This window comes from Budorcas taxicolor, chromosome 14, assembly GCF_023091745.1.
Source record: "Budorcas taxicolor isolate Tak-1 chromosome 14, Takin1.1, whole genome shotgun sequence".
Lineage (NCBI taxonomy): Eukaryota > Metazoa > Chordata > Mammalia > Artiodactyla > Bovidae > Budorcas > Budorcas taxicolor.
The window spans coordinates 95,092,806-95,114,594 of record NC_068923.1 but is presented as its reverse complement, the minus strand read 5'-3'; the positions used below and the strand labels follow the sequence as shown (position 1 = coordinate 95,114,594).

Sequence of the window (21,789 nt, the reverse complement as noted above, 5' to 3'; positions counted from 1 at the left end):
AAATGGTAGTAAGTTAAAACCCTAGAGGGTAACGCTTGATCAATGAAAGATGGGAAACAAAAAGGAACCTTGTCTAAATGAATTCCAACTGATACTATGTATAAATATACATGGTCTATACATGTATATATATATAAATATATGTGGACTATACTGTCCGTGGAATTCTCCAGGCAAGAACACTGGAGAGGGTAGCCTTTCCCTTCTCCAAGGGATCTTCCCAAGCCAGGGATCGAACCAGGGTCTCCAGCACTGCAGGTGGATTCTTTACCAGCTGAGCCACAGGGAAGCCTGTATGTGTAAAATGGATAACTAATAAGACCATTTGCCTTTTCATAGGCTGAGCGCCGAAGAATTGATCCTTTTGAACTGTGGTGTTGGAGAAGACTCTTGAGAGTCCCTTGGACTGCAAGGAGATCCAACCAGTCCCTTCTGAAGGAGATCAGCCCTGGGTGTTCTTTGGAAGGAATGATGCTAAAGCTGAAGCTCCAGTACTTTGGCCACCTCATGCAGAGTTGACTCATTGGAAAAGACTCTGATGCTGGGAGGGATTGGGGGCAGGAGGAGAAGGGGACGACTGAGGATGAGATGGCTGGATGGCATCACTGACTCAATGGACGTGAGTCTGAGTGAACTCCGGGAGTTGGTGATGGACAGGGAGGCCTGGCGTGCTGCGATTCATGGGGTCACAGAGAGTCGGACACGACTGAGCAACTGAACTGAACTGAATAAGACCATAGCACAGGCAACTCTCTTCAGTGCCCTGTGGTGACTTCAATGGGAAGGGAGTCCAAAAGGCCTACAGATAGCTGGTTCACTTGCTGTACAGTAGAAACTAGCACAGCATTGTAAAGCAACTAAACTCCATTAAAAATAATCTTCAAAGTAGAAAATAAATGTATTTCACAAATATAACGTGAGCACCTAATATATTTCAGGCTTCATACCAGCTTAATGATAATTACATGAACATTTGAAGTAGACCACACCATCTTGTTTCTTTTTACGGCAAAAGGGAACATTTTCTCCTTTATTCTAAAAGCTACTTAAAAGCTGACATTAGTGGGAATAAAAGAGTTTGCAGGCACTGTGCCTTTCAAAACAGCCGTTTCTCTTAATGATAGTAAGTCTTGGACACCTTGCTGGAAGCTACGTGACTTGTTTAAAGTAAACCAGCTCTCATCTTCCCATGATGATCGTTTCAAGTGAGGACGAAATCTTAGAGATCCAGTGAATTGCAAGGGCCAGAGACATTTCTAAAACCAATGAACCAGCGCAGAGATGCAGAGTTCCAATGCTTTATTTCCAAGGGCAGCATTCAAAAGTAAACTCAAAGTACCGTTGCCATAATTTCATGTGTAAAAATCTAACACTGGTATCAATTTAACGCTGGTAAAAAGGAAATTATCTCAGAATTCTAAAATTCTGCTATAAACCTAATATTTTAAAACCCTCATTAAATAGTTTTCTCAAAAGTTGGAAGAACTCCGGGTCCCTTCTGTCCTCCTTTAGTTGTTCACGTTCTAGTTTATTCTTCACCCATTTATTCAAAAAAACTATGCTGAGTGCCCAGCATAGGCTTGCTCTAGGCATTAATAGCGAAAGATGGAGATCTCTAAATACTGTCAAAGTTCGATTTTCAAAAGTTGAAAACATGACTCGCATGATTAATTTATGTTACTAATTTATATAGAAGGATCAACTTATTTGACCAGTTTAAGAGGGAATCAGCAGAATCATAAAATAGTATCAAATACCAACTGAGAATTTACAGGGATTAAAGAACACTGAAGTAAAATTGCTAGGTTAGGTAGAAAGCAAACTGTCCTCTGCAGCGAAATTTTCTATTGGATAGAAATTTGCATTTCTACCAAACAAAAATCTGCTAAAAGGTACTATGACAGAGTTACGGCCCTCATCCATAGAAAATAGAATATCGAGTACAGGCATTTTCTCTTAGAATACCAAGCAGTCGTTGGGGAGGCCTATTACTCCATGTGCCTGGACGACACTGAGAGGACACACAGTCCCTTTGCCATATTTCTAAGTATCGGATAACGTTGACTACTAAAAGCAGATTATATGGGCTGATCCATTACAACTATCCTTTCCCAGCTTCTGGAAAAGAGAAAGTTTAAAGAGATTACGTCCTCAGAATAAACACACACCTAGAACTCACATGTGCCACTTTAATTCTCACACAACTGAGCAAAGCTGTTATCATCAAGCAAATTTTAAAGAACAAGTGTATGGACACCCAGGGGGAGAGGTGGGGCGTGGGGGATGAACTGTGAGACTGAGGCTGGCGTGTGCACACTGGTGACACTGTGCATAAAATAGGTGAGCAGTGAGGGTTTCCTGTGTGCACAGAACTCTGCTCCGTGCTCCGTGGTGACCGAAAGGGGAAGGGTCCAAAAAAGCGGAGAGCTGTGTGCATGCGCAGCTGATTCATTGTGCTGCACAGCGGAAACTAACACAGCGCTGTAAAGCAAGTACGCTTCAGTAAAAATCAGAAAGATCAAAACCATAAAAACAAAATCAAAAAATCAGAAAAATCAAAAATCAAAATCAAAATCAAGAAAAATAAAACAGATAACCAGCAAGGACCGACTATATAGCACAAGAAACTCCACTGAATACTCCGTAAAAATCTAAGCAAGAAAGGAATCTGAAAAGAGAATGAAAATAGGTATGCGTTGACCACTCAGTCGTGTCTGACTCTTTGCAAGTCCACAGACTGTAGCCTGCCAAGCTCCTCTGTCCATGGAATTCTCCAGGCAAGAATACTGGAGTGGGTTGCTATTTCCTTCTCCAGGAATATGTGTATACGTTTAACTGAATCACTTTGCTGTACACCTAAGACTAATGTAACATTGAAATGAACTATAATCCAAAATTTTAAAGAAATTTAAAAAAAAGAAGGAAAAATTGAGGCTGGAAGCATTGAGCTCACATAGAAGGAGTCATTATTCCAAATCTATACACGTCTGGTGGAACCCTCAAGCATTTTCCAATAGGGCCACAAGGGCACTCAAGAAGTTCACAAATGCGCTGAGCCATTCGCTCACTGGTTAATTCCTACTCATTTATTGACATCGCCTCCACACTCAGCATCTCAGGCCTGACCCTGAAGCAGGGAACCAACAGGCTCTATCTTCACGCAGTTTCTGCCTCATCATTCAGGGGCTTCCCAGGTGGCGCTAGAGGTCAAGAACCCGCTTGCCAACGCAGGAGACTTAAGAGACATGGGTACGAAGACCCCTTAGAGGAGGGCATAGCAGCCCACTCCAGTATTCTTGCCTGGAAAATCCCAAGGACAGAGGAGCCTGGTGGGCTGCAGTCCATGGAGTTGCAAAGAGCTGGACACGACTGAAGCGACTGAGCAGGCACACACTCAAAAGCTCACTTTCTAAGGGGCCCCATGCCTTCATTTCAGCCAGCTGTCACTCACGCATCCCCCCCACCCACCCACACACACGCACACACATATGTAAATTAACTGGCAGTTGTCCCTTCTGGAAGTGCGCCCCTCTTTCTGCCACCCCAGCCCACAGACGCCGCCCCTTTCATCCTGCCGCCTGCCCTTTCCTGCTCTAGCTCATCTTTCCCTTCCAAAAGCCACCTCTTTCCCTGAGGTCAGAGCTGCCAGGTTTCCTTGTAAGTCAGACACTTTACACATTCTAGGCAAAGGTTTCAGACGCCTGAACGGCCAGCAGCTGCTCTTCTGAAACCTGAGCCCAGAGCCCTTTCCAGCAGCGGCTCCAGAAATGGCCCTCCCCTCTGGGCTAGGCTGGGGGGCACTTTCACGGAGAGCAGACCTCTGAGGAAGCCTGTCTTTACTATGGTGTGTCACAGCTGCCTGGCCAGTGGGGGCATAATGCAGGCCACGCTCTTGGTGGTTATCCACAACAGATTAGGTCCCTGGTAAAAAAGAACCAAAAGTCCCCATTGTTGAAGGGCTTCAACAAACTTTCGCAAGAATGCGAACAGAAAGAGCATGTAGCTTTACAACTCGTGGAGACTGTTCTCTACTTCCAGGGAAACTGGGGTAAAACTCACTCCCCACCTCTGAGCTACAGTGATGTGACTGCGCAGGGTTTAAATAGCAGACTTGTCTGTGTCTGCACTTGCATGCTTAGTCGTGTTTGACGCTTTGCGACCCCATGGACCATAAGCCCGCCAGGCTCCTCTCTCCACAGGATTTCCCAGGCAAGATTGCTGGAGTGGGTTGCCATTTCCTTCTCCAGGGGGTCTTCCCGATACAGGGATTGAACTGAGGCCTTACGGTACCTGCACTGGCATGCGGATTCTTTACTACTTGAGCCTCTTGGAAAGCCAAAGCAGCACGCCACAAAGTCCTAATCTTTTAGACCTATAAACACCCTACCAAAACGAAGAAAGAAAACAGTAGCTGGTGAGGTGATGGATATGTTAATTAGCTCGACTGTATTGATCTTTTCACAATGTGTACATATACAAAACATCAAGTTGTCCACCTTAAATATTTACATGTTGTCAACTATAATTTAATAAAACTGGAAATAATTCCTATGTCTGCTTTTAGGCGTAACTCCTCCAGGTCTGCAACATTCAAGGCAGAGAAATCCAGCCAGAGCCCAAGGGAAGGGGGCTTCCTATCTTCCGTTCAGTCAACCAGTCCACAGTTTGAGGCAGCTCTGCTACCAAACACACTTTTCCTTGGGGCACAAGTGAAATCCCTCAAACCAGAACCTAATCGTTTCTTTTTCCTGTTGCTCTGTTTCTGCAGAGGTGGCATAAGACGGTTTGGTATCCACTGAAGTATGCACGCTCAGTCGCTCAGTCATGTCAGACTCTTTGCGACCCCATGGACTGTAGCCCACCAGGCCCCTCTGTCCGTGGGATTCTCCAGGCAAGAATACTGGAGCAGGTGGCCATGCCCTCCTCCAGGGGATCTTTACAACCCAGCAATCAAACCCGTGTTTCCTGCGGCTTCTGCACTGCAGGCAGATTCTTTACCGTTGAGCCAACGGGGAAGCCCCCACTGAAGTTGCTAAGTCGCTTCAGTCGTGTCCGACTCTGTGCGACCCCAGAGACAGCAGCCCACCAGGCTCCCCTGTCCCTGGGGTTCTCCAGGCAAGAACACTGGAGTGGGTTGCCATTTCCTTCTCCAATGCATGAAAGTGAAAAGTGGAAGTCAAGTCACTCAGGTGTGTCCAACTCTTCGTGACCACATGGACTGCAGCCTACCAGGCTCCTCCGTCCATGGGATTTTCCAGGCAAGAGTACTGGAGTGGGGTGCCATTGCCTTCTCCCCACTGAAGTATAACCCACTGCAAATGTGTAAGCACAATCTTCTCTAAATATTCTCAACCCTCAAGTGTTTGAAATGACGTGACAGTTACAGGTGAACTGTGAAGGTGAACTAGAATCCGGTACTCGTCTCTGTAAGTTCTCTCAGGCCCTGAAACAGGAAGTTCTAACCTGTGGGAAAAGTTATTTTTTACTTCCTCCAGAAGGACTAACGAACAGAGCCAGGCCGCTCTTATTATTCCCAGACCAAAGGCCAGGGGACAAATAGAGGCCCACACGCCATATAACAATGTATTTTAAAGGTGCGCACCACACTGACAGACGTTGGTTAAACTCTGTCCTATGGGACTTCCCTGGCCATCCCTGGGTAAGACTCTGCACTTTCATTGCAGGGGTTTGGGTTCGTTCCTGGTCAAGGAACTAAGATCCCACATGCTGTGCGGCACAGCCAATAAATAAATAAAAATTTTAGACATATGTGTTCTATCCTCCTTCCTTGAAAAGTAAACCTTCATAATGACAAAACTGAAAAATATTTTTAATATCATTAGTTTTAAATCATCAAAAGTAAGTATAATGTCAAAAATAACTGAATTTAATTCAAGTGACAGTTCTGTTGGTACACTGCTCATGTTAAAATGAGTTCTAAAGACATGCCATTCATAAATTATTATATTTTTCATAAAAATATGGCTTGCCTTTATTTCAGCACACTAATTACATTGTTAAAGATTTTTTGTATAATTCGGGTAAATTGATAGCAAAGCCAAATTAGACAAAACATTCTTGAGTCATTGTAGTTCTTAGAATTAAATTCAATGTAGAGAAATTTCCCTCTTCTGAGGAAATAGCAATTAACATTGTCAATGAATTCTTAAAGCAAAACTTAGCTTCAGAAATTAACTATAATTTTACATATAATTTAAAACATTTTAATGCGATAACATCTAATAAATTATTAACACAAAAGATAGCTCAGTTGGTAAAGAATCCGCCTGCAATGCAGGAGACCCCAGTTCGATTCCTGGGCGGGGAAGACCCACCGGAGAAAGGATAGGCTACCCACTCCAGTATTCTCGGGCTGTCCTGGTGGCTCAGCTGGTAAAGAATCTGCCTGCAATGTGGGAGATCTGGGTTCAATCCCTGGGTTGAGAAGATACCCTGGAGAAGGGTAAGGCTACCCACTCCAGCATTCTGGCCTGGAGAATTCCATGGAGTCCACGGGGTCACAAAGAGTTGGACACAACTGAGTACTTTTCACTTCACTTTCAATACAAAGATGTCATAAAATATCCTGATTTTATCACATAAACCACAGTGTGCTGTAAATTAAGCATTTCTGTATGAAACGTTCAAGTTCATAAACCCATGTCTCATTTCTCTCTTCTGGTGAATCTCATATGTTAAACAACATTTAATTTTGTGCTTTAAGAGCATTTAGTCATTATTCTTAGCATGTATCTGAGAATAGTTATGACATCAGATTTGATACGTGTTTCATCAAGATGTCCCTCTGCTCACTAGACCCAGAGAACATAGTCTCTGAATTGTTCCCAACGTCATTTCTATGAGCATCACTGAGACCATTCTCCTAGTAACAAGTTCAGATGCTGCACCTTACATGGCACACAAAATACTTCTGTATTTCAGCCAATTTTCTCCTTCGCACACCTTTTTACCTTACCTACCATTTGGCACCTTTATTCTAGGCCTTTCTGACTGATCTTTTAATTACTTAAATTACCTGAATACTTTTTGAGAATTTATTAAATTATATTAAATATTTGTGTAAAAATAAAACTTTCCCAATCCCAGCTTCTGTATCAACCTAACTGCCAAAGTAAAAAATCAATGTCATGCTCCATATTTATCACATCTAGACTGATGCTGTCAAATAGGGTTTTATGCAATGATGAAAATGTTCTGCATTTGAACTGCGCAATATGGCAACCATGCTCCATAGAAGGTTGTCAAACACTTGAATTGTGGTGAATGGGACAGAGAACCTGGATTTTTCATTTTGTTTAATTTCAATTTATTTAAATCTAAATAGCCACCATATTGGATAGCATAGATCTTGACCAATGTATAAACAAACTAAAAAACAATATGAATTTATCACATTGCAAAATATTTCTCAGTTGGCACATTGAGCCAATTAATGAATGCCTTCTTGTCCCTTCCTGGAAATTATATCTCCTTAAATCTATTGACTTTATGCTGTCTGAGAAAAGCAATTTGTTATTTAGTTTGTCTTTCTTTTATTTATGAGTTCTGCCACTCAAATTATTTCCATGCCCTGATAGAGTATCTGTCTCCATGATCTTGTCCCACCCAGGACATGGAAGTGGAAAAGGTTTTTTTGCTTTTTTGTTTTTGTTTGTTTGTTTGTTTGTTTGTTTTGTTAAAGCCTTAGCTGTGTGGGTGTTGCAGAAAAAAAAAATTCTATTTTCTGCAACTTGCCCCCTTTGGGTGTATACTGTTGCTAAGAAATACATGAAACCTACATATGAACAAGTGGACCTGATTGGTAAGAAGACGCAGAAAGCGGCAGAAACGGTAGAGCATCCGGCCACCAGGTGCCACTGGGCTCAGAGCAGCGGTTATTGGAGACGTGATGCGAGCATGCAGTGGTTTCCAGGGAGCACCGTCAGGTTCTGTGAAACGAAGAAAGAAGCCCGGAGTGGCCGCAAAACGTGGCTGTCAGACAGGATGCCCAGTCGTTACACGGAGACATTCCACAGAAGCAAAGGGAAGTCACCCTGAAAGGCTTTAGAAATGGAGATGTTGGGGTCTCGCTTGCAACCAATGTTGCTTCACGTGGGTTAGATACCCCGAGGCCGAGCTTGTTGTTCAACGTTCTCCACGAAAGAATGTGGAACCCTACATTCATCATTCTGGGCAAACAGGTAGCGCGGGGAGGACCGGGGTTAACATCAGCACAAAGAATACCAGGTAGCCCAAGCGGAGCAAAAAGTGGGAATCAGATTTAAATGAATAGGTGTTCCTTCTGCAACAGAGATAATAAAAGCTTCCAGCAAAGATGCCATCAGGCTCTGGGACTCTGTGCCTCCCACTGCACTGGGTCATTTCAAGCAGTCAGCCGAGAAGCTGACTGGGGAGAAGGGCGCCCCAGAGCCCTGGCAGCCCCCCCGGCCCCCTCTCCAGGGCCACGTCGGTGGGCCAGCACTCCTCGAGCAACTCAGAAGCGGGCTTCATGGCCGTGATCTTGCAGTGCTCGATTGAAATGGCAAACATTGGTTACGCTAGTGAAGGGAATGGTCATTCTCAACGGAAAGCAGGGTGCTTGCTTCGACATCCTTACTGCATCAGTAACAGAAGTACAGGACGAGCGGCGTGATTCTCGGCGCTGGCAGCTTTCTGAGGCCACAGAGCAACCAGAGCTAAAAGGTCTACGGGAAGGATATCGCAACTTCCGAGGACAGCGGGAAGGCAACCGAGGCTTCAGGGAACAGTGCAAGGGCCACCGAGGTGTCAGGGGACAGCAAGAAAGAAGCAGGAGCTTCAGAGGACAGCGATCAGGAGGGGCAGCAAAAGTAACAGATTCCAAAATAAAGGCAGAAGCGGAGTTTCAATAAAGCATTTGAAGCAGTAATTTGAAGCAGACAATTTATTTGGCAAAAACAGAACTGTGTTCAGCAATGTGGAACTGAACATTATCTTTCACACAAAGTTCAAAGCACACTGTGTCTGCTTCCTGGCCACTGGGCCAGCCCCCATCTCTTCGAGAGAGAAAAGCTTCATCTAAATTATTTCATCTGGTTGATGACTGTCATTTATAACTTTACTGCTACTTCTGTCTTGGGTATTCCTTTGGAAAAGGTGTAAGGATTTATTACACCTTTATTCTAATCCAGTATTCTAAAGTACTATCTATAGATTATAAGATACAGTCAAGCATGTATCTGCTGGTACTTTTTAAGCTGACCTGTCTTAATGCTTAGAAATATCTCTTAATAGGAGGCTTCCCTGGTGGCTCAGTTGGTAAAGACTCTTCTGCAATGCAGGATCCCTGGGTCGGGGAGATCCCCTGCAGAAGGAAATAGCAACCCACTCCAATATTCTTGCCTGGAGAATGCTAAGGACAGAGGAGCCTGGCAGGCTACAGTCCGTGGGGTTGCAAAGAGTCAGGCATGACTCCCACTGACTCGTGAGGGTGTAGCACATAAGACCTTCTAAATCAGAGTCTTAGGCCAAATGTGGGTAGAAAGGAAAGTCTTGAGCTGGAAAAAGAGGTGGGGAGAAGAGAAAAGAAAGTAGGGCATAGAGATTGGTTCCCTACTCAGGATGCCCAGATGTGGAGAAGCACGGTAGTTGGCATCACGGTAGTCAGCTGAATAAAGTTAGCACAACTTTCTTTCCACGAAAATGTTCTGAGGGAGGAGATTAGAGCTTGGCATAATCAACATTAAATAAGTAGTAGTTGATTAAATGAATCAATACAGTCCACGTCCACCTATGACACCCACTATGGTGATACAAGGAGGGACTTTGAGCCACTCTTTGGGGCCCAATAACTTGACGCATGAAGTTCTAGTCCCGAGAACATCTTGGCAGAACATACCGCCTCCCTGGGATTCACTTTCACCTGCAAATCAAGAAGTTCTATCTATACGCTGGAAAACAGGCCCCATCTCCTTGGTCTTCACAATGGCATCATGTTCACTGTCTGGACCTCTAATGGAATTGTTGGATCTGTTACATGAGGTGACATTAGGAAGCGGCCCATTCGGATAGCCTCGCTATAGGAACACCATTTCAGGGACACCATAATCGTTCGCTAAGGCTGCGTTAACAAAGTACCACAACCTGAGTGGTTCAAACAACAGAAATGTTTTGTCTCACGTCTCTGGAGACTGGAGTGCAAGAGTGCCCGTGAGCAGGACATGCCCCCTCTGCAGGCGCTCAGGCAGGATCGGCTGCAGCCTCGCGTAGCTTCTGCGGCTGGCTGGGTCGTGGCGGCACAGCTGCCGTCTCCACGTGGTGCTCTCCCTGCGTGTGTCTGTCCATGCTTCCCCTTTTTAAAAGGACACCAGTCATATCAGCTCAGAGTCCACTCCACCCCAGACAACTGCACCTTAGCTGAGTACAACGGCCACAGCTCCATTGCCAAGTAGAGTCCTACTGTGATGCTCTAGGGTTGGGGCTTCCACATATAAACGGGGGAGGGACATGAATGAGCCCGCAGCACACACATTCCAGATCCATCTACTCTCAGCTGTTCTCAAACACATTGCTCTGTTGCGTTCACGCAGTACTTTTTTTCTGTCTTTTAAAAACTTTGCATATTTTCCAGGTAGATTTTAGATTACCTCCATTTTATAGGCATGGAGTGCAAGGAGCATAAAGAAGATGACTGGCATTCCTAAATTTACACGTTGTTGTCCACACTCGTTCCCAAGCATCCTGATTTTCGGCCAGCGACCTTACTGCCCAGTGAGCTTGTGTCCCCTCTCTTCCGCACAGGGTTTCTCTTTCTACCACCACCTTATTGCTGTTGCTTTCATTCCTGTCCAAACTAAATGCTTAAAAGCCACTGAATCTTGCCTGTTTGCTTGCCTATAAAAATTTCAACTGGGGTCTTTTTTATTGTATTTGGTCTCAAGAACAAGATAAATTATTCACAGGGACTGACGCTGGGTTCTGAGTCTTTCTGCAGGCAAACAAAATGATTGAACCACAAGCCTTGGTTCCTTGGAGAAACAGGAGTATCCCTGAGCATCTAGCTGATGGATTCTCTATAATTCTCCAGGGGCAAACCATACGGACAGCAGAAAAAGCTGTCCAAGCTAAAAGATTGGAAGTGAGGCAAGATCTGTCTAAAGTCCCACCATGGCCACACAGGAGTTGTAAGTAACATCTCAGACTTTATAACACAATCTTAGTAGCATGGGATTCATCAAAATACATATAAAAGACCCAATAAATTAGAAAGGCTTGCCAATGCAGCAGACAAAGGAGACTCAGGTTTGATCCCTGGGTTGGGAAGATCCCCTAGACGAGGAAAGGGCAACCTACTGCATATCCTTGCTGGGAGAACCCTATGAACAGAGGAGCCTGGCGAGCTACAGTCCATGGGGTTGCGAAGAGTCGGACACGACTGAGCACGCACACAAGCATGTCTTGCTTTCTGCTGCAAGCAAGAGGCAGGCAGAGGCACGGTCTATTTAATGCAGGCACCCTTCAGGAATCTCACAAGCCAATAGCACACAGAGGTATTTCTGTTGTTCAGTCACCCAGTCATGTCCGACTCCACGTGACTCCATGGACTGCAGCACGCCAGGGCTCTCTGTCCTTCTTCATCTCCCGAAGTTTGCCCGAGTTCATATCCATTGCACTGGGGATGCCATCCAGCCATCTCATCCATCCTCTGATGTCCTCGTCTCTTTCTGCCCTCAATCTTTCCCAGCATCAGGGACTTTTCCAGTGAGTTGGCTGCCCACATCAGATGACCAAAATATTGGAGCATCAGCTTCAGCATCAGTCCTTCCAATGAATATGCAGGGCTAATTTCCTTTCAGATTGACTGGCTGGATCTCCTTGCAGTCCAAGGGACTCAGGAGTCTTCTCCACACCACAGCTCAAAAGCACCGATTCTCTGGCACTGCTCCTTCTTTACGGTCCAGTTCTCACAACTGTGCATGACCAACAGGAAGACTTTAGCCTTGACTATATGGACCTTTGTTGGTGAGTAATGTCTTTGTTTTTTAATATGCTGTCTAGCTTTGTCAAAAGTTCCCCACTCCCTCCTGTAGTGGACCACATTTTCTCAGAACTCTGCACTACGACCTGTCCATCTAGGGTGGTCCTGCAAGGCATGGCTCACAGCTTCACTGAGTTACACAAGCCCCTTTGCCTCGACAAGGCTGTGATCCATGAAACGGTTATAAGAGATGGGCAGGGAGTTTCAGATACCCAGAGTAGAAGGTAGTGTAAAGGTGAAGCAGAGAGAGGCAGACCTGAAGATGCTACTCTGCTGGCATCTGGCTACTCTGGCTACTCTGGCTGAACCAGAGGTGTCCCAGAAACCAAAGACGAGGAAAACAATTCTCCCCCTGAGCTTCCAGAGAGAACACAGCTCTACCAACATGTTTGATTTTGGCTTAGTGATACTGACCTTGGACTTCTGGCCCCAGAGCTCTAAGAGAATATGTCTACGGTTTAAGCCATGAAGTTCATAGTGATTTGTTACAGCAGCCATGGGAAACTAACACATCTGAGTTCAAGTTCTCACCTGTGGATTTGGGAGTAGAGGCAGGAAGATCATTAGCTCTCGATTCTCGCTCCACAGCAGCATCAGCAGGAGAGCTTTAAAGCTATCCTGATGTGGATCTGGCTCCAGAGAGTCTAGCTGACTAGTCTGAGGTGGGCTGTGAGTACCCGTACTTAGAAAAGCTCTCCAAAGAGTTACAGGATGCAAAGAAGCTTAGGAGTCACTAGACTAAACGGTTCTTCCTGAATCTAACATGCTCCCAGTCTGTGTTTTTGTACTTTACCACCATGAATTGTTTGAATGTGGGATAAGAAATCTCCAGAGAGGACAGGAGGAAAGAAAGCCTCCAGGAGAAACCAAGACAAAACTGAGCCATGCGACAGAGACCCAGAAGGATATCACAGTGAATTCCAACGTGTCCCTTTGGTGTTCAACAGCCTTCCCTTCCTGGGTAGGATGAGATCACCCATAGCAGCAAAGAAACGCTGAAGAAGTAGGTGACTTTCAGAAAAGCTACATCAAATGTCAAGTCAGTTTACTTCTGTGCTCCACCAGAATGAAAATCAAAAGACCAGCGGGAATTAAAAGGACTCCCTTTCTGAATGATACATTTATCCCTTTAGGAAATATTTATTACAGTACTTTCTCAAATGCCATCTGAGGTTCAAGCATTCAACAAATGCATACAGGGTGCATACTAGCACTGTTCTAGGTATCGTGTGTGCGTGCATGCATGCTCAGTTTGGTCCTACTCTTCGCAACCCCATGGACTTTAGCCCACCAGGCTCCTCTGTCCATGGAATTCTTCAGGCAAGAATACTGGAGTGGATTGCCATTTCCTACTCCAGGAGATTTTCGCCCACCCAGGGATTGAACCTGTGTCTCTGGCATCTCCAACATTAGCAGGTGGATTCTTCCCCATGCGCCACTACATATTGAGATCCAGAGAATAATCAGAGAGATGCTATCCTTAATGAGACGGTGGGAGGAAAAAATGGAATGATGAAAAATAAATCAGGAATGGGGAACAGGAAATGGGATCAGAAGTAGTGCACGTGTTTGGACAGGGAAAGGCTCGCAGAAGGTACGTTTGAGCAAAGCTCTGAAGTGGGTGAGGTAAGAGCCTTGGGCGTTCACTTAAAGAGCTTCCCCAACAAAGGAAGTAGCAAGAACTCATGGCTCTTTGAATAAATCTAGAGAATCATCACTCCTCGGAACTTGAATACTTGATGCAAGAATCACATTTAGTCTCTTCTGCTTTGCCCTATTTCAAAATTATTTGGAGATGGAAAATAGAGGGGCCTCCCTGGTGGTCCAGTGGTTAAGAATTCGCCTTCCAATGCAGAAGACCTGGGTTTGAATCCTGGTCAGGGAACTAAATCCAACATGCCATGGGGCAACGAAGCCCTAGGGCTGCCGTTAGAGAAAGCCCATGAGCAGCGACAAGAGAGAAACCCCAAGCGCTGCAACTAGGGGGAGCCAAGAGCCGTGATGAAGACCCAGTGTGGCCAAAATGTAAAAAATAATAACTAAGAAATAAAAAATAGGGGAAACCGTTTAAGCAAAGCTCAAGTACAAGGGAAGCTGCACTGAAGAACTGGTTCCATGAATAAAACCCTTTTATGCTATTTTTGGGCTTCCCAGTGGCACTAGTGGTAAAGAACCCATCTGTCCGTGCAGGAGATGTAGAGAGATGTGGGTTCAGTCCCTGAGTTGGGATGATCACCCTGGAGGAGAGCATAGCAACCCACTGCAGTATTCTTGTCTGGAGAATCCCCATGAACAGAGGAGCCTCCTGGCAGGCTACAGTCCATACGATCACAAAGAGTTGGATATGACTGAAGCAACTAGCATGCATGCATACTATTTTTAGCAATAAAGAGAGCAAAAGGAACTTTTTCAGGCAAATATCCCAACAGCAAAAGTTGAGCCACCACGAGGCTTCAGTCTCCAGAGGGCAAATTCCTTGACAAGAAGCTCAAGGGATAAACAGTGACTAAGGCGGCGGAAGCCCCTGAGCGCCATGCTCCTTTTCAGCGCTGGGACGCAATTTCCCTTTATCATTTTCGGACCAGTCCCCTTTCCAATTAGGGACCACAGCTGCTAAGAATAAAGTGGTGTCTGTTCTACTGGCAGAAGGCACAATGGCCCACTCATGTCATCAATGAAGTCATTGTTTGGGAAATATTGCCATTGAGATATTTTCAAATGCTAATAAATTAATTTCTGTTTCAATGCTGATTGTCGCTCAGTTCATTTTGTTTTTAAAGACAGGAGGTCTTCTTTTTTAATTGTGTGGATCCAAAACATTTCTCATGAATATATAAATTTAGAATTTCAGGAACCTTTAACATTATTTATGTAACCAACTCACTTATAGAAGCGAATGCAGCCCAGAAAGGCTGAGTAGCTTGGTCACAGCCCTGCTGCTGCTGAATGGCAGACTTGAAATTAGGGACCAGTCTTCACTCTCCATCCAGCATTCTTTCCGTGGTAGCAGCCTCTGTCATCAGAAATATTTTTATTAGAGGGGTCTGCATTTCACCATTAAATCTTCTTGCCAAATAAGTATATTCTCCCAGCAATTTTTTTCTTAGTACTCAAATATGAAGTCCAGTCAAATTTCTCAAGGCCTTCTCATCGAATCAGCGCTCTCCTTTTCACTCAAGGGAAAAAAGCCTTTGTACACGGGACAGTCTCAGGGAATTGAAGGAATGTGTATTCTTTCAGATGCAGGCGTGTTTCCCGATGCAGCCTGTTCTGCGGCTTGTGTGGACATCAGTTACCAAGAGCCTCTCTCCTTCAGGTGACCTGGTTGATGGTTTGTGGCTGGTAAATCATTGGATTACTCTTTCCAGAAGCTGAGGGTACCTCAACCATCTTAATTCAACGCCCTGAAGACCAGATACTCAATGAGACTCACTGGGAAAAAGGGGGACCTTGTCAGCATTCTGGAACTTACAAATGTGACTCAGTTCACACTTTTATTAAACAAGCTGTACTTTATATGTGTGCATGCCTGCTCAGTCATATCTGACTCATTCTGACCCTGTGGACTGAGACCCGCCGAGCTCCACGGGGTTTCCCAGGCAAGAATGCTGGAGTGGGTTGCCATTTCCTTCTCCAGGGCGTCTTCCCAACCAGAGATGAAACTCACGTCCCCTGCATTGGCCGGCAGGTTCTTCACCTCTGAGCCACCAGGGAAGCTCACACTCCATCTGCACACCCATTCTTCTGCTGTCTTTAGAAGACACGACCCTGGCTTAGCTATGCAGCTTGAGCGCAATAAAAATAGTAGTGACCCTGGAGGTCAGAGAATTTTTGCCTCCAGTACTTCATTCATTTATTCAACAAAAATGTTCTTAAGACCTATGAAAAGCCAAGGCCTATTCTAGATGTTGTTAAAAAGAAAAAATTATTCATGACATTTGTGAAAGATGAAAGACAGATTTCATCCAAAGTGAGACTGTTGAGATTGGCTGGGGGACCACTATAATAGGGTCTTGTAGTGGAGAAGAGAAAGTGATCTCAGCTTTGAACACAGCCTGGGCAAGTGGGAATTTATAGCCAAGAAGCGAGATGGGGGTCAGTAGATAGAAAATTACTAAGAGAAAATATGTGGGGTAAGGGGAGATTCTTGCTTAGCCCACCAAACGAGTCTTGTGGAAGGTAGTCCAGTGTGATCAGACATCACTTGAGGGATGGTGGAAGGTGAGGAACCCAATTAGAAGTCAAGAGTGATCAGATATTGAGGCTGGGAAATTCTAGCTAAACTGACATTGCTAAAACTGGAAAATACAGAAACAAATACGGAAATCCAAGAATTGAAGCCTAGTTGAGAAATAGTTCAAGAGAGCTTGGAATTTAATCAAGAGGAGAATCTTTGTTATAGGAAATAAGGGATGATGCTGACCTAAGGCAGTTTTCTTGATTTGCAAGGTCATGAACCTTAGAAAATCCATTTTATGTATCTTGTCCTTGGTTTTCCCATCTTTAAAATGGGAAGTTTGGGGACTTCCCTGGCTGTCCAGCAGTTAAGACTCCACACTTCCAGTGCATGGGATGTAGGTCCAAAGCCTGGTTGGGGAACTAACATCCCACATGCTTCAGATTGTATAGTCAGAAGGCAAATAAATAAATAAGGGTGGAAATATGAGAATAAAAAAATGGGAATTTTTTTACACTTGCCTTACTATTTTCACACACATCAACTATTCTCACAAATAATAAATACTTTATAAACTATGAATCAGATTTCAAATGCAAACAGATTTTAAATACTGTCCTTCGAGGGGATGCTAGTAATAACAATAATGTGCCAAGTCCCAGGATCATTTATCTATTCCAACATCCTGCCAGGCAGGCAGCATCGTTTCCTTACCATCAGCAGTAACTGAGGCACAGGAGAGTGAAGTGTTTGCCCAAGTTCCCAAGGACAGGAGGTAAACGATCTGGGACTGAAACTCTGTGACTCAGCTCTAAAGCGTGAAGGCCACGCATATGTGCCTTCTGCACAACAGACCAAGAAAAAGCCATAGATGGCTGTAAAACTCTTGGCGTAAACAAACCAGACTGGTTTATAAAGTTTCACGCACTTACAGTGACCTACCTCTCTTGCCCCCAGCAGTAGAAAATGTCTCCCAGAGCCGAATGTCTTATCTCTAGATACAAAACAAAAGCAGTAATTGAAATCCTATCTCTGGGTCAATCAGTCGACAAATTTGACAGTTTAATCAAGAGATACGTGGTCACCACTGGCAAAAAAAATTTTTTTTTGTATCTAGGCCCAGGCAATTTTAGTAAGATACACTCAGATAAAGTTTACCTGGAGCTCATACAAAGTTCAGGAATTGACCTTTGCAGGCCTAGACATTTCTTTTCTTTTTTAACCACAAGTGGGAAAAAAAAAAAAAAAATGACAACAGCAAAATCAAAACAAATATAACTGAAAAAATAAGCCTAAAATACTGACAACAAAAATTTCCAATTCAGTAACTGTTCTTTTAGAAATTTAAACATCTAGGAAGAATTATCTAGAAACAAAATTTTCTGTGGATTTGCTTTCATCTTAAGGCAGTGTCATCATTGATTCTATCTACAAAAGCAGATTGTAACTGTTAGGTAGTGAGAGCAGAAAAAGGGGAGTCCAAAATGGTGGTTAAAAATTGGCAGCTAAAAGGCAAACAAAGAAAGCAAAAAGCCTGAGAAAAAGAGAACAAAGGAAAAATCCAAGGACTGGAGTGGGAACCTCCAGCGGGAAAAACAAAAAACACACCACCTTCCTGACGAATGGCCTGTACAAGCCCCACTTTGCATAGGGCAAAACCAATCAGGCTCTGGGGGAAGGAGACAAAAAAGTATCAACAGGAGGAGCTGAGACAGGCTGAGACCACTTCTTCAGGGTCCGCCTCCCCTCACCTCTCACGGGTGTATGTATGATCTGCTGTCTGCTTAACAGAAGCTTGAGCTGTAATCCAGCTATAACACTGGTCCATTGTTTCATAGCTTTGCTGCAGTGAGACAAACCAAGAGAAAGAAATGCACACACCTGAAAAAATCAATTACATAAGGAACCTTGACTTAGGTCAAGGAAACAGTTCCATCACCGCCTGGCAAATTTGCAGCCACGTTCCTGTCCCACATAATAATCCAAACCCTAATCTGTGGCAAACTTGAAATGTTAGTTACATCTGTTTTAGGCGGACTGTGTTAGGGGAGGAAAACCAGCTCTTCTGCCAAATGGCTTCCTCTGAGTGCCTGAAACCGACATTCTGGCACCTGGCTTCTGGGAGACTGAAATGTCCATTGAGTTAGTGGAAAGTGGAAGTGGAAGTCACTCAGTCACGTCCCGGTCTTTGGGACCGCATGGACTGTAGCCTGTTAGGCGTCTCTGTCTATGGGATTCTCCAGGGAGGAACACTGGTGTGGGTTGCCATTTCCTTCTCCAAGGAGCACACCAAGTACAAAGAAAAGAAAAAAGCAAGCAAAGACTAAAGCTAAGGCCAAGGCTTCAGAGCAACAGTTAAATTCAATTCCAAATAACTGTCCTGAACCAACATTAACGTGTAGCTCTTTCTAAACTCTAAAATTGGCTTTTAATTAATTCATTAAAACAATTAAATTACACCATTTTAAAATTCTTATTCTTAAGCTTTTCGTTTTTCTATGTTTTGTGTAGTCCATCTGCCAACCACAGAGAGAGTGCTCACTTGAGCACAAATCTTCACTTGGCCCACACGTGTGTTGCACGCGTGTCATATTTATGCCTGAAGTTGGAAATGAATGTGTTCATTACCGTCCTATGAAATGAATAAAGACATCCGTGCTACTTTTCACACACACCCAGCCCCTTGCATGTCCCTTCTCTCTTTCTGCTTAGCCTTAAAACCATCCTGCAAAGTAACTAAAAAGGTATTACCACTCCCACTTTATAGATTAAGGTAATGAAGACTCCAAGAGGTTAGGCAAGTAGCCTTGTAAAAGCTAATAGACTCAACGCTGTGCTGAGAGTGCCTGGACCCTGGAGCGGAGCAGAGCAGTCACTAGTGCTTACCACCTGCGTTCCTTCTCTTCTCCCTCTGTCCGTCCCTTTCTCCTTTATTCCAGAGGCCAGTGACTATTGGACTCTGAAGTCTGCCAGGCAGACATCTTATTCAGTCACTGACTGGCAAATTCATAGCCATATTCCCATTCCAGTCATCTAAAAGTAATAACCCCAAATCTGACCCAGAACTTGAAATTGTAGCTCCATCATGTCTTCCAAAACCTGACCTTTCCTTCCATCATACCTATCATAGATATTTTTGTTGGCTAGTTTGGATAAATATGTATATTGTTTAACAGTCCTCATAATTTGCACAACTGTGTCCATTGTGATGAACATTCTTTTGTCTCCAAGTATCCTTGGAAACAATGATTTAGGGCAACACAGACTGAGGTAACGAAACGCTGAGCAGACTTCCATATGTGAGAACAACTTGCCGGAAGCTTAAGGAAGAGAGAGAAGCTTCGCCCCCCCCCCGTCGCCAGCTCGACGACGTTTCTTTCAAACACCCTCACAATGCAGCTACTGTTTCTGTTTCCAGCAATAATGCAGGGTCATTACTGCTGTCCTTAATCACGTGACCTCAGCTCCTGACCCCTCATCCTTCATTTATGAAGTGAAGAAACATAGCAATTGCTTCATTGTAAAGTCATGAATGAGACGCCCTGAAGGCAATCAGCAATTTACGATTAATATCATTCGCGGAAGTCAGGGAGCTATGGAAATGGGGACTGAAGAGGGAAAGAGAAAAGAGAAAGGAGAAGCAGTCGTATGGGGACCGCGAAACTCCTTATAAGTCAATTACCGATTTCCACGTTTAGTTCCTCCTTGAAGGGAGAAAAATTAGTCTTTCCCAGAGTGTGTGTGAAGGCTTTCCCACACACACAGAAAGGAGGGGTAGGGTAGGACAGGTCTTACAGTCAGTAAGACTAAATAAAATTTGGAATTGTCTGTGTTAGTAGACTTTACTATGTGAATGGTAAGACACCATGAGTGCAGAAAATGTTGGTCTTACCAGATTTATGTGATTATGAAAACACTTTCTCACAGTCTATGTCACAGAATGTTCTATTCTGGGGAACACACTTTGCCCAGTTATGTTTGTTAAAAAACAGAAGAAGAGAGATAAGAACCCCAGACATGATAGAGCTGAATTTCTCACACTCACATAGTAACTTCCAGTTTGGCAAATACTTAACTGATATAATCTCAGCACGGGATTTTTTTTATCTTGCTGTGTCTGTTAGTCACTCAGTCGAGTCCGACTCTGCGACCCCATGGACTGTAGCCTGCCAGGCTCCTCCGCCCATGGAATTCTCCAGGCAAGAACACTGGAGTAGGTAGCGATTCGCTTCTCCAGAGGATCTTCCTGACCCGGGAATCAAACCTGGATCTCCCGCATTGCAGACAGATTGTTCACCCTCTGAGCCACCAGACAAGCCTGCTGCCCCCTTGAATTTTACCTAATTCCACATACCCTCAATGAAAACAGCTTGCGGCCCTTGTAAACACAGAATTCTTTCTCCACCTCCCTCCAATTTCTCCTGTTCTTTTCATTCTGTGTTCTCTCCTTTTTCTCTAGAGACTGGATGCAAGGCTGAGAGAAAATCGCTTCCTTCCCCTGGACCCTCAGTTCCACATGCTCCTGGTGCTTGGAAATACTAGAGAAAAACAGCAACAATCACGACAGTATATGTATAAAGGCAAATTCCAATTAGATTAACATTCCAGCTTCACTGCTGCTTTTGAACAAGAGAAGGAGACCTAAAAAAAAAAAAATCTGTCACTTTATCCTGTAGACATCAATGGTGACTGCACAAAGCGTATAAAAGTGAGTATCTGGTAGACTCTGTGTCATTTTACTAACATGGTGTCTACAGGAGACAGCTGGAAGCTATTTTGAACATGGCTTCTCTCAACTCTTGGTCTACATGGAAAGAATGAATTTGATCCAGGGGCTGATACATGGCCAGACAACTCCCTCCGTTGGTCAAAGGAATCAACTGAAGGATGTGCTCGTGACATCAGGGGTCAATCAGTGTTGACCCGTGGGACTTTGGCTGAAACTCTCAGGAAAGAGGAGTTCTTTGTTCTCTATGATCGTTAGCTGAGAGAATGATGTAAGCCTAGAAATTTTGGTGACCACGTTAATGACCACATTAGCTTCATGAGAGTCAGTCCAAAACCGGGTAAGGCAGGGCCAAGATAGAGAACGGGCAATTTCCTGATTACATTACTTTAGCCACTGGACCCAGCCCTTCTGCAGCTACAAACACTTCTAAAGCTCTAGTTTTATGAGCCAATAAATCCCTTTTTGCCTAGAAAAGTTTGATTTGCGATGGTAACTAAACAGATTTTGATTAAAGCACTTTAGAATTTTTAACTTCTATAAACAAACTGAAACATATACTTTTGCTCATTTTGCCAAAGATGATCAGAAAGATTTCAAAAACCAAATGCTTGCCTTCTTTAGAAACTTAATATACAGGACATCTTAAAATTTTAATAAAATTGTTAACTTGGAAAAATAATGTGACTGTCATTTTTAGAATGGTCTGTTTTCTCTTATTTTAAAAATGCATTGGCATAAAAATATTTATTGTACCTCTGTCACATATACTTCTGTTAAGTTCAGTCGCTCAGTCGTGTCTGACTCTTTGCAACCCCATGAATCGCAGCACGCCAGGCCTCCCTGTCCATCACCATCTCCCGGAGTTCA

At 44.1% G+C, this 21,789-nt stretch overlaps 1 long non-coding RNA gene and 1 pseudogene across 1 annotated transcript in view; both read left to right on the top strand.

Moving 5' to 3' along the window:
* LOC128059406 (uncharacterized) overlaps window positions 1-793 on the top strand; it is a 63,110-nt gene extending 62,317 nt beyond the window's left edge. The window contains exon 4 of the long non-coding RNA XR_008200592.1: window positions 340-793. This is a non-coding gene — a long non-coding RNA (uncharacterized LOC128059406). The remainder of the gene's footprint in view (window positions 1-339) is intronic.
* A 2,452-nt stretch (window positions 794-3,245) lies between these two features.
* Window positions 3,246-8,913, top strand: LOC128059220 (nucleolar RNA helicase 2-like; annotated as a pseudogene).
* The last annotated feature ends 12,876 nt before the right edge of the window (window positions 8,914-21,789 follow it).